The following is a 14,560-nucleotide window of genomic DNA, read 5'->3' as shown; positions in this document are numbered from 1 at the left end:
GGGTACAAACCCCCTCGTATGCATAATAAAAATATAAGGTTATGAACGTTTGTTACGTAAGTTAATTCTTAAGTTACGTATATTTTTTACTAATAAAAAAGTTCGTTAAAAAAAAAAAAGTTCTAGTTGCCTTTTTAAGTAACCGAAAAATTGGAGGGCAACTAGGCCTCCTTCTCCACCCCTTATTTCTCAAAATCGTCTGATCAAAACTAAGAGAAAGCCATTTAGCCAAAAAAAGAATTAATATACAAATTTCATTTTAATAATTTATGTGCGGAGAGCCAAAACCAAATATGCATTAATTCAAAAACGTTCAGAAATTAAATAAAAAAAACTAATTTTTTTAGCTGAAAGTAAGGAGCGACATTAAAACTTAAAACGAACAGAAATTACTCCGTATATGAAATGGGTTGTCCCCTCCGCAATCCCTCGGTCTTTACGCTAAAGTTTGACTTTTTGCCACAATTCTACTTTTTAAAACAATTAAAAGCTTTAGCGTGAAGAGCGAGGGATTGCGGAGGGGACAACCCATTTCATATACGGAGTAATTTCTGTTCGTTTTAAGTTTTAATGTCGCTCCGTACTTTCAGCTAAAAAAAATCAGTTTTTTTTTATTTAATAAAATGTAGGAATCGCAATCCTAAAATAAAATCTAATTGATGCTTTGTAAAATGATTAGAAAAAAGTTACATTTAGAACAAGCAGACGAAGTTTGGTACAACAAAAATATTAGCTGACGGTTCAAATTAACACCTAAAAGTGAATTCAAACTGTTCCTGGTGACGAACTTTAACCAAGAAACATCTCAGCTCAATAGCAACCGAACTCTAAAAGATTCAATAATGAAAACATTAAATACATCAAACAAAATTAAAATATCCTGATTCCACATACATAAACTTACTTAACTTTGATGGCCCATAAGAAGTTAGAAGCCTGAGAAAATTTGCCCAATTTTAAAAAAAGGGGAAAAACAACCCCAAAGAGTCAAGAAACCTCAATGAAAATTACGCCGTCAGACTCAGCATATCAGAAAACATTAGTACATCTGTTTCAAGCTACTATATACAAAAATGTGTGATTTTCCATTTTTGGCCAGAAGAAATATCACGGGTGTTTGTTCATTTTTTTGTTGTTTTTTTTTTTTTCCATAGGTGATCGTATCAAACCAGTGATCCCGGAAGATCAGGAAAGGGATCATTCGATTGTAAATCAGAAGTTATAGTGCCCTTTTTAAGTTATCAGAAAGATCAGAAATATATATTCCTCAAAACAAAATATCAAATTTATAACCAAATGATGAATAGAAGGATCTTATTGCATCGCATGATAATCTGGAAAGATCTGGAAATTAACCATAGGTACTTTCCCGCTTGCATTGCTTATGCCTTATGCTACTATGTCCATGCCCCCCTCACCAACAACAAGGCAAATTAGTTTTTGCACAGGAAGCACAGATGCGTCTTCTTTTTTTCCACCGGTGCTAAAACAGAAATCAACGTCATAGAGAGTTGTTTAGGGGCGAATTTGAAAGCTTATTTTTAAACACAAATGATTTTTCTTAATTTGATTGATAGCCCTTAAGTACCATATAGCACCCAAAATAATAATTATGATGCCCTTTGTAGAGTAAAAAGGATGAAAAATAGAAATTTAGTACCGTAAACCATTATTAACAATGAAATACCCTTCCCTTATACTCCCCCTCCCAGCCACCTTAATAACATCAGGAAATATTCCGCTAACTTGTAAAGCTAGCTACTACTACAACATCATATAGAGATGTTTAATGGCTCAATTCGAAGCTCCTGGCCATGTCAACGTGCTTTTGTAGATTCTTCTTGATAACGCCATCATAAAGTGTTTTATGGTACTTTTTATTCACTTTATCGCAATTGAAAGACTGGGAAGCTTAAAAAGCTTACCTTGCTAGCCTCCATGGCTTTAAATACCTTTCTGTTTCCGAAAATCTATAGAAAATTCACATTATTTATGTGATATTGTGAAATATCACAATAATTGACCAAATTTCACAAAAATTAATAGACCAACATTTCCAATCGTAAATAAAATTTTAAGAATTTTGCTAAGAGCCGGAAACCCTTCAAGCTTAAAAAAGTAAATCTACTATAAAAATAAGGCGAATGCTGTTCACGGCATTAAAATCCGAAACGAGAGAGGCAAACAGTCTACGGCCAACCGCAAATTATTCTGAAGTTTCGATTAATTTGTGTCTCGTACAGGCTATAGCAAATAGACGTGAGAATTGATAAATGACTGTTAACGAGACTAGTCATTGTTGATCCCTTGTGGAGGAAAGGAACTATTCAAAATTAAAGCCGTGTTGTTAGACTAACATCATTGCCACTTTTTTAAAACAGTCCAAGATATAGCCCAAATAATTCATTTTTTTACCTGCTCTTTGAATGTGCTAGTTAATCTTTTCCTCCCTCGCTTTTAATAAAATGCTAAAATGAGCGGTTAATCTTCCTTCATTTCGGTTTGTATTTGCTTCGTGTTTGTAAACTAACTCGGTCTTTAGTAAATAGTAATTTGCTATTTTTTACAGTATTTTGCTGTGTTTATTTCTTAATTCTTTTAGTGCCAATTTACATTTTTTGCAGTTGTAGATGTGAAATACTGGGGTTCCGGCTCAGTCACTAATAATGTATATATATGTATTTTTCCTTTAATTGATCTCGTGACAAGTCATAAGTTCGAAGTTGAAACGGGTTTTTTGCCGTTTCAGTTTGACAGAATATAGTTTCGTCCGAATCAGCACAATAGAACTGTAAATATGAATTAAATTTAAAATAATTTTAAGGTTTATAATAATAGGCGGAAATATGATATTCTAGTTAGTAGAAATATGCTGTATATAATAAAGCAAGAATTTCATTATCTTACTGTATTCTTTTAGTTTTTTATATATTAATTTAAAGAAAAAGTTCCGCAAAAGTAGTTTTTCAAAGAGGACTAAAGTTTTGTGTTAAACACAAAGCTAGCAAAACTATAGTCGAATAATTTTTTCTGGCGTAATAAATGTTAATTCTAGAAGCGCATCCGTTTCTGGTTGACCCTTCTCTTCCATGGGGCAAACTAAAAATGCGTAAAGTGGGCTTGCTTACGGGTAATATTACCTATAGAGCGAAGCGTATTAGTCCCTGAGCCCCACGGACAGCGGGGAGAGGTCTGTATTCTATATTTATTGAATAAATCTCGTTTTTTTACTTTTATTACTCTCTGTTCAATGAATATAGAATACACACCTCGCCCCGCTACCCAGGGGGCTCATGGACTAATACGCTTCACTCTATAGGTAATGTTACCTGTAAGCAAGCCCACTTTACGCATTTTTAGTTTGCCCCATCGAAGAGGAGGGTCAACCAGAAATGGATGCGCTTCTCTAATAATGACAAAGAAACAATATGCAATAATCAGAATCTTCCTATATGCAGTAATACGCACTTTAAACAGCTTGGAACAAAACTAAACATTCGCCGATCTTTACTTAAGGATTTTTGGCTTTTAATTCTGTTTTGTTGTGTTGTTTTGTGTTTTAAGTAAAGTGCTAGTTCTTAAGAATTCGAGAAGCATAAGGAAACATTACGAACCAGTTTTTTCGAAACAGCTTTCCAAAAATGTACTAAGAAGCAGTAACTTTTGCTCGTTTAAAGTTTCAACTTTGCTCTTTACTTTCATCAGAAAATCTTCCTTCAAAAAAATATGTCTTTACACGACTGACTGAAAAATTGCAATTATCACTTTCAGTCAAACACATGGTCTTTCTGACAATTTATCCGCCGTCGGGTACAATAAAGAACCGCTAACTCAGTTTCAGCTTCAATAATACAACAGATTCAGATCATCACAGCTGAAAATGTGGCTCAGTTAAATTTGTTTGTTTGATATAAAGTTATTTTGGGGATAATAGTGACGTGTTTGTGCACCCTCTTTGAAAGGTGATTAGCATTTTATTTCAGCATCATAGGGGTCACACTTCGGTGTTCACATTATTGACTTACGAATAAAGTGAACATACTACTCGATGCATTTTATTATGCTCTTTCCAAATATAATAATTACTACTACCGCAAATGAATTTTACCCCCACACCTATATATACCAATTCAGGGTATATACTTGCACATCAGGGAGGTGGGGTTAAAAGTTTAAACTTACCCTTCCTTTGGATCAGAAATATACTTTACCCCACCCTCCCGAATGTGCAAATATATACACTGAATTGGTATATACAGGAGTGGGGATAAAATTCATTTTCGGCAAAAGTGATTATTATATTTAGAAAGAGCATAAAAAGGCATCGAGTAGTATGCTCACTTCACTCGTAAGTCAATAATACGAACAGCGAAATATTTAACTATACTTCAAAGAATTTCTATCAACTTGACTACAAGAAAAAGAATGGATAAATATATTATCGATGCTCATTCCTTAAGCAAACACTCTAAACAAATATAAGTAATGCTTTTGGATTCCTTATTTGTTGCTCGCACATTGTTATTCCCAAATTTCATGGTCACTTTTCTGACATTGCATTCTACCTCCCCCCCCCCTGATGGTCTGGGATATAGTCTTAGCAATTTATAAAACACTAATACAATGACATTCATGCTTTATTATATATACAGTGTTTCCGTTAATTAGATTATCATGTTTTCTTTATTGTTATCCCCCTTTTAAAATCATTTCAAGTAGTATATGTATCCACATTCCATTTTGATTTACTCAGGCGAAACTAAATTCCATCAAGTCAAGACAACAGAAATCTGTTCGAGCAACGAACCAATGAAAAAACTTATTTTTTTATTTAATTTCTGATCTTTTTTAAAAAATGCGGGAAAATTCAGATCCCCTTCCATAGAAAATGTAGATCACAGGAAGATCTACCACCTTATCTCGCTGGAAAATGCGATTTAAGGTAATTTAAGGTAATGACGCAGAGGAATATATGCTTTTATTAGGGCTATATCTGGGAGCATCAAAAAGAAGGGGGACGCATTGTCAGAAAATTGACCAGTATATTTGAAAATAGTGGAAAATCAGGTATATAATGGTGGTTGCTTTTTTTTCTATTTTTTGGTTCAATGAATGTGTCAAGGGTATTTTTAAAAATCTAGAAGGGGGGTGGAATCCAAAGGAAATTGTCCTTCCCCTTGCCTGATTGGCGCCAACGATCAATATTCCTTGTTTCCGTAAAATTCACTCAACTCTACTTTTTAAAACAGTAAAAACTTTAGCGTAAAGAGCGGGACGTTGATGAGGAAACAGCCCCTTTCATTGACGAAGTAATTTCTGTTCGTTTTAGGTTTTAATGTCGCTCCTTACTTTCAGTTTTAAAAAACTTGTTTTTTTTTTATTTAATTTCTGAAAGTTTTTGAATCAATGCATGTTTTGATGTTGGCTCTCTGCAGATGAATGATTAAAACGAAATTTGTATATTTATTTTTTTTTGGCTAAATGGCTTTCTCATAGTTTTGATCGAATGATTTTGAGAAAAAATGGAACGGTGGAGGAAGCCTAGTTGCCCTGCGATATTTTGGTTACTTAAAAAGGCAACTAGAACTTTTAATCTTTTACGAATGTTTTTATTAGTAAAAGATAAACGTAACTTATAAATTAGCTTACGTAACGAACTTTTGTATTCTCATGTTTTTATTACATATATGAAGGGGTTCACCCACTCGTCAGTACCTCGCTCTTTACTCTAAAGCTTAAGTTTTGTCCCATTTCATTAAGAATGACCCCTGAATCACAAAAGCCGTAGAATAAATAGTTGAAATTACTAAAAATACTTTAGTGTAAAGAGCGAAATATTAGGAGGAAGTGACCCCCTCATATGCGTAATAATTTCTGTTCGTTTTAAGTTTTAATGGTACTCCTTACTTTCAGTTGAAAAAACTTTTTCATACTTATTTTTTCATTATGTGTTTTTTTTTCAAATAATGCTAGAAAATCCTGCGCTCCGTTTATGGAAATTTTCTTCCCCCATGACAAATTCCTCGATGGAAAGTTCCCCCAACATATCCCTCTCTTCTCAACCCCTCCCCCAACCAAATAAATCCCCCTGAAAACGTCTGTACACTTCCCAATAACCATTACTATAAATGTAAGCACTGGTCAAAGTTTGTAACTTGTAGCCCCTCCCACGGGGACTGTGGTGTAGTAAGTGGTCCCCAAAGACATGGTTATAAGGTTTTTCGACTACGATGAATAAAATGGCTATCTCAGTATTTTGATCCGTTGACTTAAAAAATAATTAACATGGGAGGGGGCCTAGGTGCCCTCCAATTTTTTGGTCACTTAAAAAGGGCACTAGAACTTTTCATTTCCGTCTAAATGAGCCCTCTTGCAATATTCTAGGACCACTGGGTCGATACGATCACTCCTGGGGAAAAAACAAAAACAAAAAAAAACAAGTAAACACGCATCCGTGATCTGCCTTCTGGCAAAAAATACAAAATTCCTTCTACAATACTTCTACAATAGGGTTCTCTGATACTTTGAATCTGATGGTGTGATTCTATGACTTTTAGGGGTTGTTTCCCCCTATTTTCTAAAGGAAGGCAAATTTTATCACTCGTAACTTTTTGGGTAAGACTAAACAGACTAAACTTGATTAAACTTATATATTTAAAATCAGCATTAAAATGCGATTCTTTTGATGTAACTATTGGTATCAAAATTTAGACTTTTTAGAGTTTTGGTTACTATTGAGCCGGGTCGCTCAGTTCGTTACCACGAACTGTTTGAAAAAAAAAAGTTTTTTCAACTGGACGTAAGGAGCAGTATTAAAACTAAAAACGAATAGAAATTATTACGTATATGAGGGGGTCGCCCTCTCCTCAATTCCTCGCTCTTTACACTAAAGTTCGATTTTTTATTGCAGCTATTTAAGAATAACTCCCAAATCAAAAGTCCGTTTTTGAGCTCTTTTAAAGTTCTAAGAAAAACTTTACCCTAAAGAGCGTGGTATTGAGGAGACGATGACCATCTCATATAGGTAATAATTTCTGTTCGTTTTAAGTTTTAATGTTGCTCCTTACTTTCAGTAGAAAAAACTTATTTTTTTAAAATTTAATTTCTGATCTTTTTTTTAAAAAATGCGGGAAAATTCGGATCCCCTTCCATAGAAAATTTCATCCCCCACGAAAGTTCTTCCCACTTACCCCCCCCCCCCTCCACCGCAAAACTTTCTCCTGAAAAACGTCTGTATACTTCCAAATAACCAATACTATATATAAACAATGAGCAGTTTGTAGCTTGCAGCCCTTTCCTTGGCGACTGTAGCAGATCAAGTCATCCTGAAAGTGATAGTTATTAGATATTTTTACTATGCTGAAAAAAAAGCTATCTGGAAATTTTTATCGGGCGACTTAGGGAAAAAAATGAGCTTGGGAAGGGTTCTAGTTGCCCTCTAATATTTTCTGTCACTCAAAAAGTGCCTTAGAACTTTTGATATCTGATTCAGTGAGCCTTCCTCCGATCTTCTGCGATCACTGGCTCGATACAGTCACTCCTGGGGAAAACAAACAAAAATAAAAACAAATAAACACACATCCGTGATCTTTCTTCCAGCAAAAAATGCAAAATTCCACATTTTTGTACATACTTGCTTGAAACCCCTACAATAGAGTTCTCTGCTATGCTGAATCTGATGGTGTCATTTTCATTAAGATCACATGATGTTTTGACTCGCCATTTATCACTTGCCCTAGAGTTCAGTGGGTGTTTCTTCTTTTTTTTTTAAATTGGACAAATACTCTCAGGTTAGTAACTTTTGATGGGTAAAATTAAATTTGGTGAATTCTGTATATTTTGAATAAGCATCAAAATTCAATTGTTTTGATGTAACTATTGTTATCAAAACCCTATTTCTTAGAGTTTCAGCTGCTATGGAGCCGTATCGCTCCTTACTTACAGTTCGTTACCACGAACTGTTTGATGTTGTACAATCAGGAACATGATGATTTAGTGTCAGTCCAAAATCACATTTTAATTTAGGATTTAAGTTACAATGGGCTAGAAATCGTTCTTTACTATAACTTCCGCTGCAACCCGGATCACTTACTATGGGCTAGAATTTTTTTCTTGATACCAATTAGACTTACATAATTTCCAAGACTTAATCCCCATTTATAATTAACTATAACCATCCTTTATATAATCTCTTACTCGGTTGCAAGCTACCGCTGCAACCGAGATTACTATGGAACGTAGTAGTCTCTTATTAGGCTGCTAGCTACTGCTACAACCCGGATTAAACAACTCTCTACGATGTCCCAATGCCCCGATAACTACAGAGTAACAATTGGCTACTATTTGCTTTAATTTGTAACTTAACAAAAACTTAATTAATCAGATATTATAATAAATTCTAAATGTCTAGTGGTCAGGACAGCTGGCACCCACCCAATTGGCACGGGTTCGATTTTTGGTATGGGAAATTTTTGCCTATGATGTTTCCTAAGAAAAAGTTATAACTGAACCGATTCTATACATAAGAACTTCAGCTATCTCTTGGCCCCTAAAACAGACGAAACTTACATAATCCACATATACAGTGAACTTAGCCCTTTAACATAAGGTTGTTCTTCTAATGATTGTCTTTTAGTAATTCTTTATTATGATTATGACAAATGTGGGTCGAAGTGGAAATTGATGTCGTTGAACAGTACATCCAAGTTGACCTTTACTAGAGGCTATTGTAACTCGAGATATATGAACTTCTATTCCTGATTTCCCCCCAGTAATTATGTTCATCTTAATTATGTTGTTGCGTAATTCAGAAACAATAAGGTGTGTCTCATTACTTATCCATTCAGAAATTTCTAAGTTATACAAAAGCATAACTATCATATTTTTCCTTATTTTTAAGTCATGCTTTTATACGATTTGTATTCTTCTGGGACCCGAAGTCTTGTACACGAAAAAATGCAGAACAATTTCCTGCTTTTGGTGCCGATTTAAAGAAAAGGCACCGAACATCATTGCGATCATCAAAAGAAGAAGTAGAATGAAACAGAGCAAAAGATATAAAAACGTTTCAGTCCTCAATCGTTTCTTTCTCTTCAGCAGGAAAATCAAAACAAAAAAGTTGAGATCAACAGTGCAATGCTATTGATAAACTGCAGTTGGTGTCCTTGATGTTTAGTTTTGAAAATCTCGCCTAAAGGGAATCGTTTTTGTACCACTATCGTTTGCCCACTCAGCTGCTGAAATCGGTCCCGACAAAAATTACGTTTGTCTGGCCCTTAAGCCCTTCTACCTAAAACTGGATTGAAACAAAAAACTAGACCTACGTTGCCCGGGCAACGTAAAGTGTTGCGGCAACCTTTGTCCGGCTTCGCCGACTAAAGCGTTGCAAGAGCAACACTTTGTTTTCTTCGCTATCGATCAGTAATCACGTTCCTCAGCGTTGAAAAAACAACAGCTAAATAGTATCGAAAGAAGGGACTAAATTGACTTTGCAGCCAGTTGAACTTTATCCTTTTCAATCGTAGACATCGTGATGGATGAAAACTCGGAACAATATCTTATATAATCTAGTTGGTATTGTAAAGCTATCCCCAACTTTTTAGAGTCAAAATACCATAGATAACATTCTATTAGTTATTACGAAACTATTTCATTGTTTTACATTCTCGTTTGTGCTTGTTTCTTCACTATCGGTTAAATGATGAAGTTGTCAGCCTATCGAAGTTTTTAAAACGGTATGTTCAAACAAGAACGCAATCAGTTATCAAATGACCAAAGGCTATTCCTAAGCGTTGAAAAAACAACAACTACAAAATAATATCTAAAGAAAGGACTAAATTGACTTTGCAACCAGTTGAAATTTATCCTATTCAATCGTAGACATCGTGACGGATGAAAACTTCATCCGTCACGGATGAAAATCTAGTTGGTATTATAAAGCTATCCATAACTTGTCAGGATTAAAATACCATAGGTGACACTAATTATTACGAAACTACCTCATTGTTTTACGTTATCGTTTGTACCCGTTGCGTAAACACTTAATTCTGTCAGATTTAAACAGATTGAATACAATGTGCACCAATTTGCACAAATTTCTAGCCCAAAGTGAACAGATACTTACTTACAAGTCCCACTCCCGTGATAGACATCAAGCTCACCGGAAACAAATAAATGGGTACACCAACTAGCAAAAGTTACAAACCCCTCATCTCTGAAGATGATTGTAGCCCAACATCCGATTATTACTTACAAGTCCCCTATATGTCTTACCACTGGAACCAAATTGGTTTAACCATCAAATACACCGGAAACAAATAATAGATACACCAACTAGCAAAAGTGGCAAACCCCTCATTGCCGAAGATGATTATGAGCTAACAGCCGTTTCTCGCCCAAAGTGAACCGATTCTTACTTATACGTCCCTCTCCCGTGATAGGCATCAAGATCACCGGAAACAAATAAATAGGTACACCAACTAGAACAGTTGCAAACCCCTCATCGCTGAAGTTGACTGTAGCCTAACAGCAGATTATTACTTACAAGTCCCCTACATGTCTTACCACTGGAATCAAATTGGTTTTACCATCAAATACACTGGAAACAAATAATAGATACACCAACTAGCAAAATTTGCTAACCCCTCATTCCCAAAGGTGATTATTACCTAACAGCCGACTGTTGCTTACAAGTCCTCTATACGTCTCACAATTTGTATCGGCCTAGATTTCGTTTCAGTGTGTACCTTACTACTGAAGTTATCAACCCCTTGAAACTTTCAAACTGGTACCTCATGAAAGTATTTTTGTACCAAAAAATGGATGTCATATACTTTGATCAGCTCATCAAGAGCTATCGATTGCCGTCGAAAATAAAATTCTATCTCTCTTAGTTCAAAAGTTGATTTTTTTTTTGCCGTAGGCCAACTTTCTAACGTCACCACTTAGAAAGGAGCAAAAGATAAGCTCCAATTTCTTTAGCAATGAGAGAACTTTCAAAGTTTATTAGGCACATCTGATACCATTTCTCTACTGCAATGCCAAGTCCAAAAAACCGAATGATAAACTCAGCTGTAATCACGAACAGAAATGGGTAGAAATAATAGATGGCAGCACTTTCGGACCTGTGGGAAAATGCCACATTTTTGCTTCTGTAAATTTTTCTATTTATCACTCAAAGAAGATATATTGGTTGTGGGGCCAGGTAACTGCCGCATATATTTAACACTTAAAGATTTTATTCCATCTTCAATTTGAAAGTGGTGCCTCTCTGCTTGCCTGCTAGAACGGAGCTTTCCACTCGAAAGCAGAAAAATGGTTTGATGAAACAAAAGCTTGGCTGCACAACTTCAGATACTCCTCTCTGACATAGGCTATATAACTCCACTTTACTTCGCACACCATAGGCTCTGGCTCGTGGACAAGCAAAAACCATCCTTTTTGGCCCCAGGCAAGAGTTCTGCGGAGCTTTCAAAAATGTAATGTTATATCCATTAATCCAGCCTGAGGTCCACACTTTCCGTAAAAACTGCACAGGTTAGACCCTTGCCAGTTTCCAGGAATAAGCTGAGATCGGCGGCATAGGAAAAAAAAAAAACGGGACAAATCCAAAGTATTGCTCTCGCGACACAATTGAAGAATTTGGAAGAAGCAAGAAATCAATGCATGTGGACCCATAATCTCTTCTGAAAATTGACATCTTTAAAACTTCACTCAAAATTTCATGTATTTTTCATGTATTCTAATTTTTTTTCTCATTTCTTAGAATTTACTCTAAATGATTTCTAAAATACCTACGCAATAATGTTAAATTGTATATTTGGCTGGTAGCTTGTGTGTGAAACGATAGCAATATCAGCCGTCCAAAGTCAAAGTTGTAGTTTATAATAAATATTATTCAGACTATGCAAGGAGTCGATAATCTTCCAGAATTCAAAGATGCCGAAAAATTTACCCTTTTTCAATGATTAGTCTGCCTTTGAGAGAAACAATGCGGAAGCACGAACGAGTAGCAAGCAATTACGCATTACGCTATATATGTAATCACAAATAATTAAAACGCTTGATGAAAATAATTAAACCTAATAATCTTAAATCGAAATATTTTTTTTCAGCATCGTTCTTTCTCATCATTCTCTTCATGTTTTCAAGGATCCAGTACTATATGATTATCATGTTTTCTAGGTCGCAGTTTTCGTTTTATTTTATAAGGGCACATAATTAGTTTAACAACCATGATGGAAAGTTTTCGTCTCTGGTGTTTCCTCGCTCCCATTATCTGTAGGTCTACCCTTAAATAAATTTCGCCAAAATTACCGAATTCTATAGCAAATTAAATATAAAAAAACAGCGTTTTTAACTGAAAGTAAGGAGTGGCATTAAAACTTAAAACGAACAGAAATTACTCCGTGTATGAAAGGGGTTGTTCCCTTCTCAACACCACGCTCTTTACGCTAAAGCTTGACTCTTTCTCTCAATTCTTCTCTATTAAACAGTAACAAAGTTTAGCTTAAAGAGCGGGGCGTTGAGAAGGGAGTAGCCCCTTTCATACACGGAGTAATTTCTGTTCGTTTTAAGTTTTAATGTCGCTCCTTACTTTCAGTTAAAAAAAACTAGTTTTTTTTATTTGAATTAATGCATGTTTGATTTTGGCTCTCCGCACATAAATATTTAAAATGAAATTTGCATATTAATTATTTTTGGCTAAATGACTTTCTCTTAGTTTTGATCAGACGATTTTTGAGAAAAAAGAGGTGGGGGAGGAGGCCTAGGTGCCCTCCAATATTTCAGTTACTTAGAAAGGTAACTAGAACTTTTAATTTTTAACGAACGTTTTTTAGTAAAAAATATACGTAACTTAAGAATTAACTTACATAACGAACTTCTATGTTCTTATATTTTATTAAGTATATGAGGGGGTCTGTCCCATCGTTAATTCTTCGCTCTTTACACTAAAGCTTAAATTTTGTCCCAATTCTTTAAGAATGACCCCTGAATCACAAAGGCCGTAGAATAAATAGTCGAAATTACTAGAATTACTTTAGCGTAAAGAGTGAAGCTTTTAGGGGGAGAAGAACCCCTCATATGTGTAATAATCTGTGTTCGTTTTAAGTTTTAATGCTGCTCCTTACTTTCAGTTGAAAAAACTTTGTCATATTTTTTTGAATTTCTCATCGAATTTCTTGATCCCAATTGAATTTCTCATCCCCCATGACAAATTCCTGCAAGGAAAGATCTTCCCACGTAGCCCCTTCCCCTCAAACCCTCCTCCAATTAAAAAAGTCCCCCTGAAAACGTCTATACACTTCTCAATAACCATTACTGTATGTAAACACTGGTCAAAGTTTGTAGCTTGCAGCCCCTCCCCCGAGGCTGTGGGGGAGTACATCATCCCCAAAGACATAGTTATTATATTTTTCGACTATGCTAAAAAAAATGGCTATCTCAAAATTTTGATCCGTTGACTTTGGGAAAAAAAGCGTTGGAGGGGGGCTAGGTGCCCCCCAATTTTTTGGTCATTTGAAAATGGCACTTAAACTTTTAATTTCTGTTAGAATGGGCCCTCTTGTGACATTCTAGGACCAATTGGTCGATACGATGACCCCCGGAAAAAAAATTAATAAATAAACACGCACCCGTGATCGGTCTTCCGGCAAAAATATGAAGTTCCACAATTTTGTTGATAGGAGCTGGAAACTTGTAAAATAGGATTCTCTGGTACGCTGAATGCGATGGTGCGATTTTCGTTAAGATTCTATGACTTTTGGGGGGTGTTTCCCTCTATTTTCCAAAATAAGGCAAATTTTCTCAGACTCGTAACTTTTGGTGAGTGAGACTAAATATGATGAAATTTACATATTTTAAATCAGCATAAAAATCCGATTCTTTTAATATATCTCTTAGCATCAAAATTCCGTTTTTTAGAGTTTCGTTTACTATTGAACCGGATCGCTCCTTACTACAGTTCGTTACCACGAACTGTTTGATAGCAATTTAATGCTATAACGTATAGGGCTTTCATATAGCAATCAAAGTTATTATACAACAATCCAACTTAAAGTACCAAGCACAGGATTCCCATAGCTTGTCTCCTTTCTATCTGATAATTGAACTTGATTGTTTGTTTATTTTTAGAGCAACAATGATTTATTGATTAAATTCTAAAAGCTCTTCCAAATTGTTTTTCAATCAAACAGTTTGTAGTAACGAATTGTAAGTAAGGAGTGATCCGGTTCAATATTAACCGAAACACTAAAACACGGAATTTTGATACCAATAGATATTTGCAAAATCTGCTAATGAGGCTGATTTCACATATTTAAGTTTTGTTATGTTTAGTCTTACCCATAAAAGGCTACGAGCCTCAGAAAATTTTCCTGATTTTCGAAAAAAAGAGGAAACATCCCCTAAAAGTCATAGAATCTCAATGAAAATCATACCATCATGTTCGGTGTATCAGGAAACCCTAATGTAGAGGTTTCAAGATTCTATATGCAAAAATGTAGAATTTTGTATTTTTTGCCATTGAGCCATTTTGCCATAGCCATTTTGTTCATCATAA

General features: G+C 35.1%; 2 protein-coding genes across 2 annotated transcripts in view; one reads left to right on the top strand and one right to left on the bottom strand.

The window, feature by feature from the left end:
- Positions 1-14,560, bottom strand: part of LOC136025709 (potassium channel subfamily K member 5-like) — a 111,225-nt gene that overhangs the window by 82,642 nt on the left and 14,023 nt on the right. The window lies entirely within an intron of this gene.
- Positions 3,854-14,560, top strand: part of LOC136026076 (uncharacterized) — a 134,696-nt gene continuing 123,989 nt past the window's right edge. Inside the window, exon 1 of the mRNA XM_065702269.1 lies at positions 3,854-3,962. The gene's annotated coding sequence lies outside the window, so the exon portion shown is untranslated. The remainder of the gene's footprint in view (positions 3,963-14,560) is intronic.

This window comes from Artemia franciscana, chromosome 4 (genome assembly GCF_032884065.1).
Source record: "Artemia franciscana chromosome 4, ASM3288406v1, whole genome shotgun sequence".
Classification (NCBI taxonomy): Eukaryota; Metazoa; Arthropoda; class Branchiopoda; order Anostraca; family Artemiidae; genus Artemia; species Artemia franciscana.
This window is presented reverse-complemented; position numbering and strand designations above follow the sequence as displayed.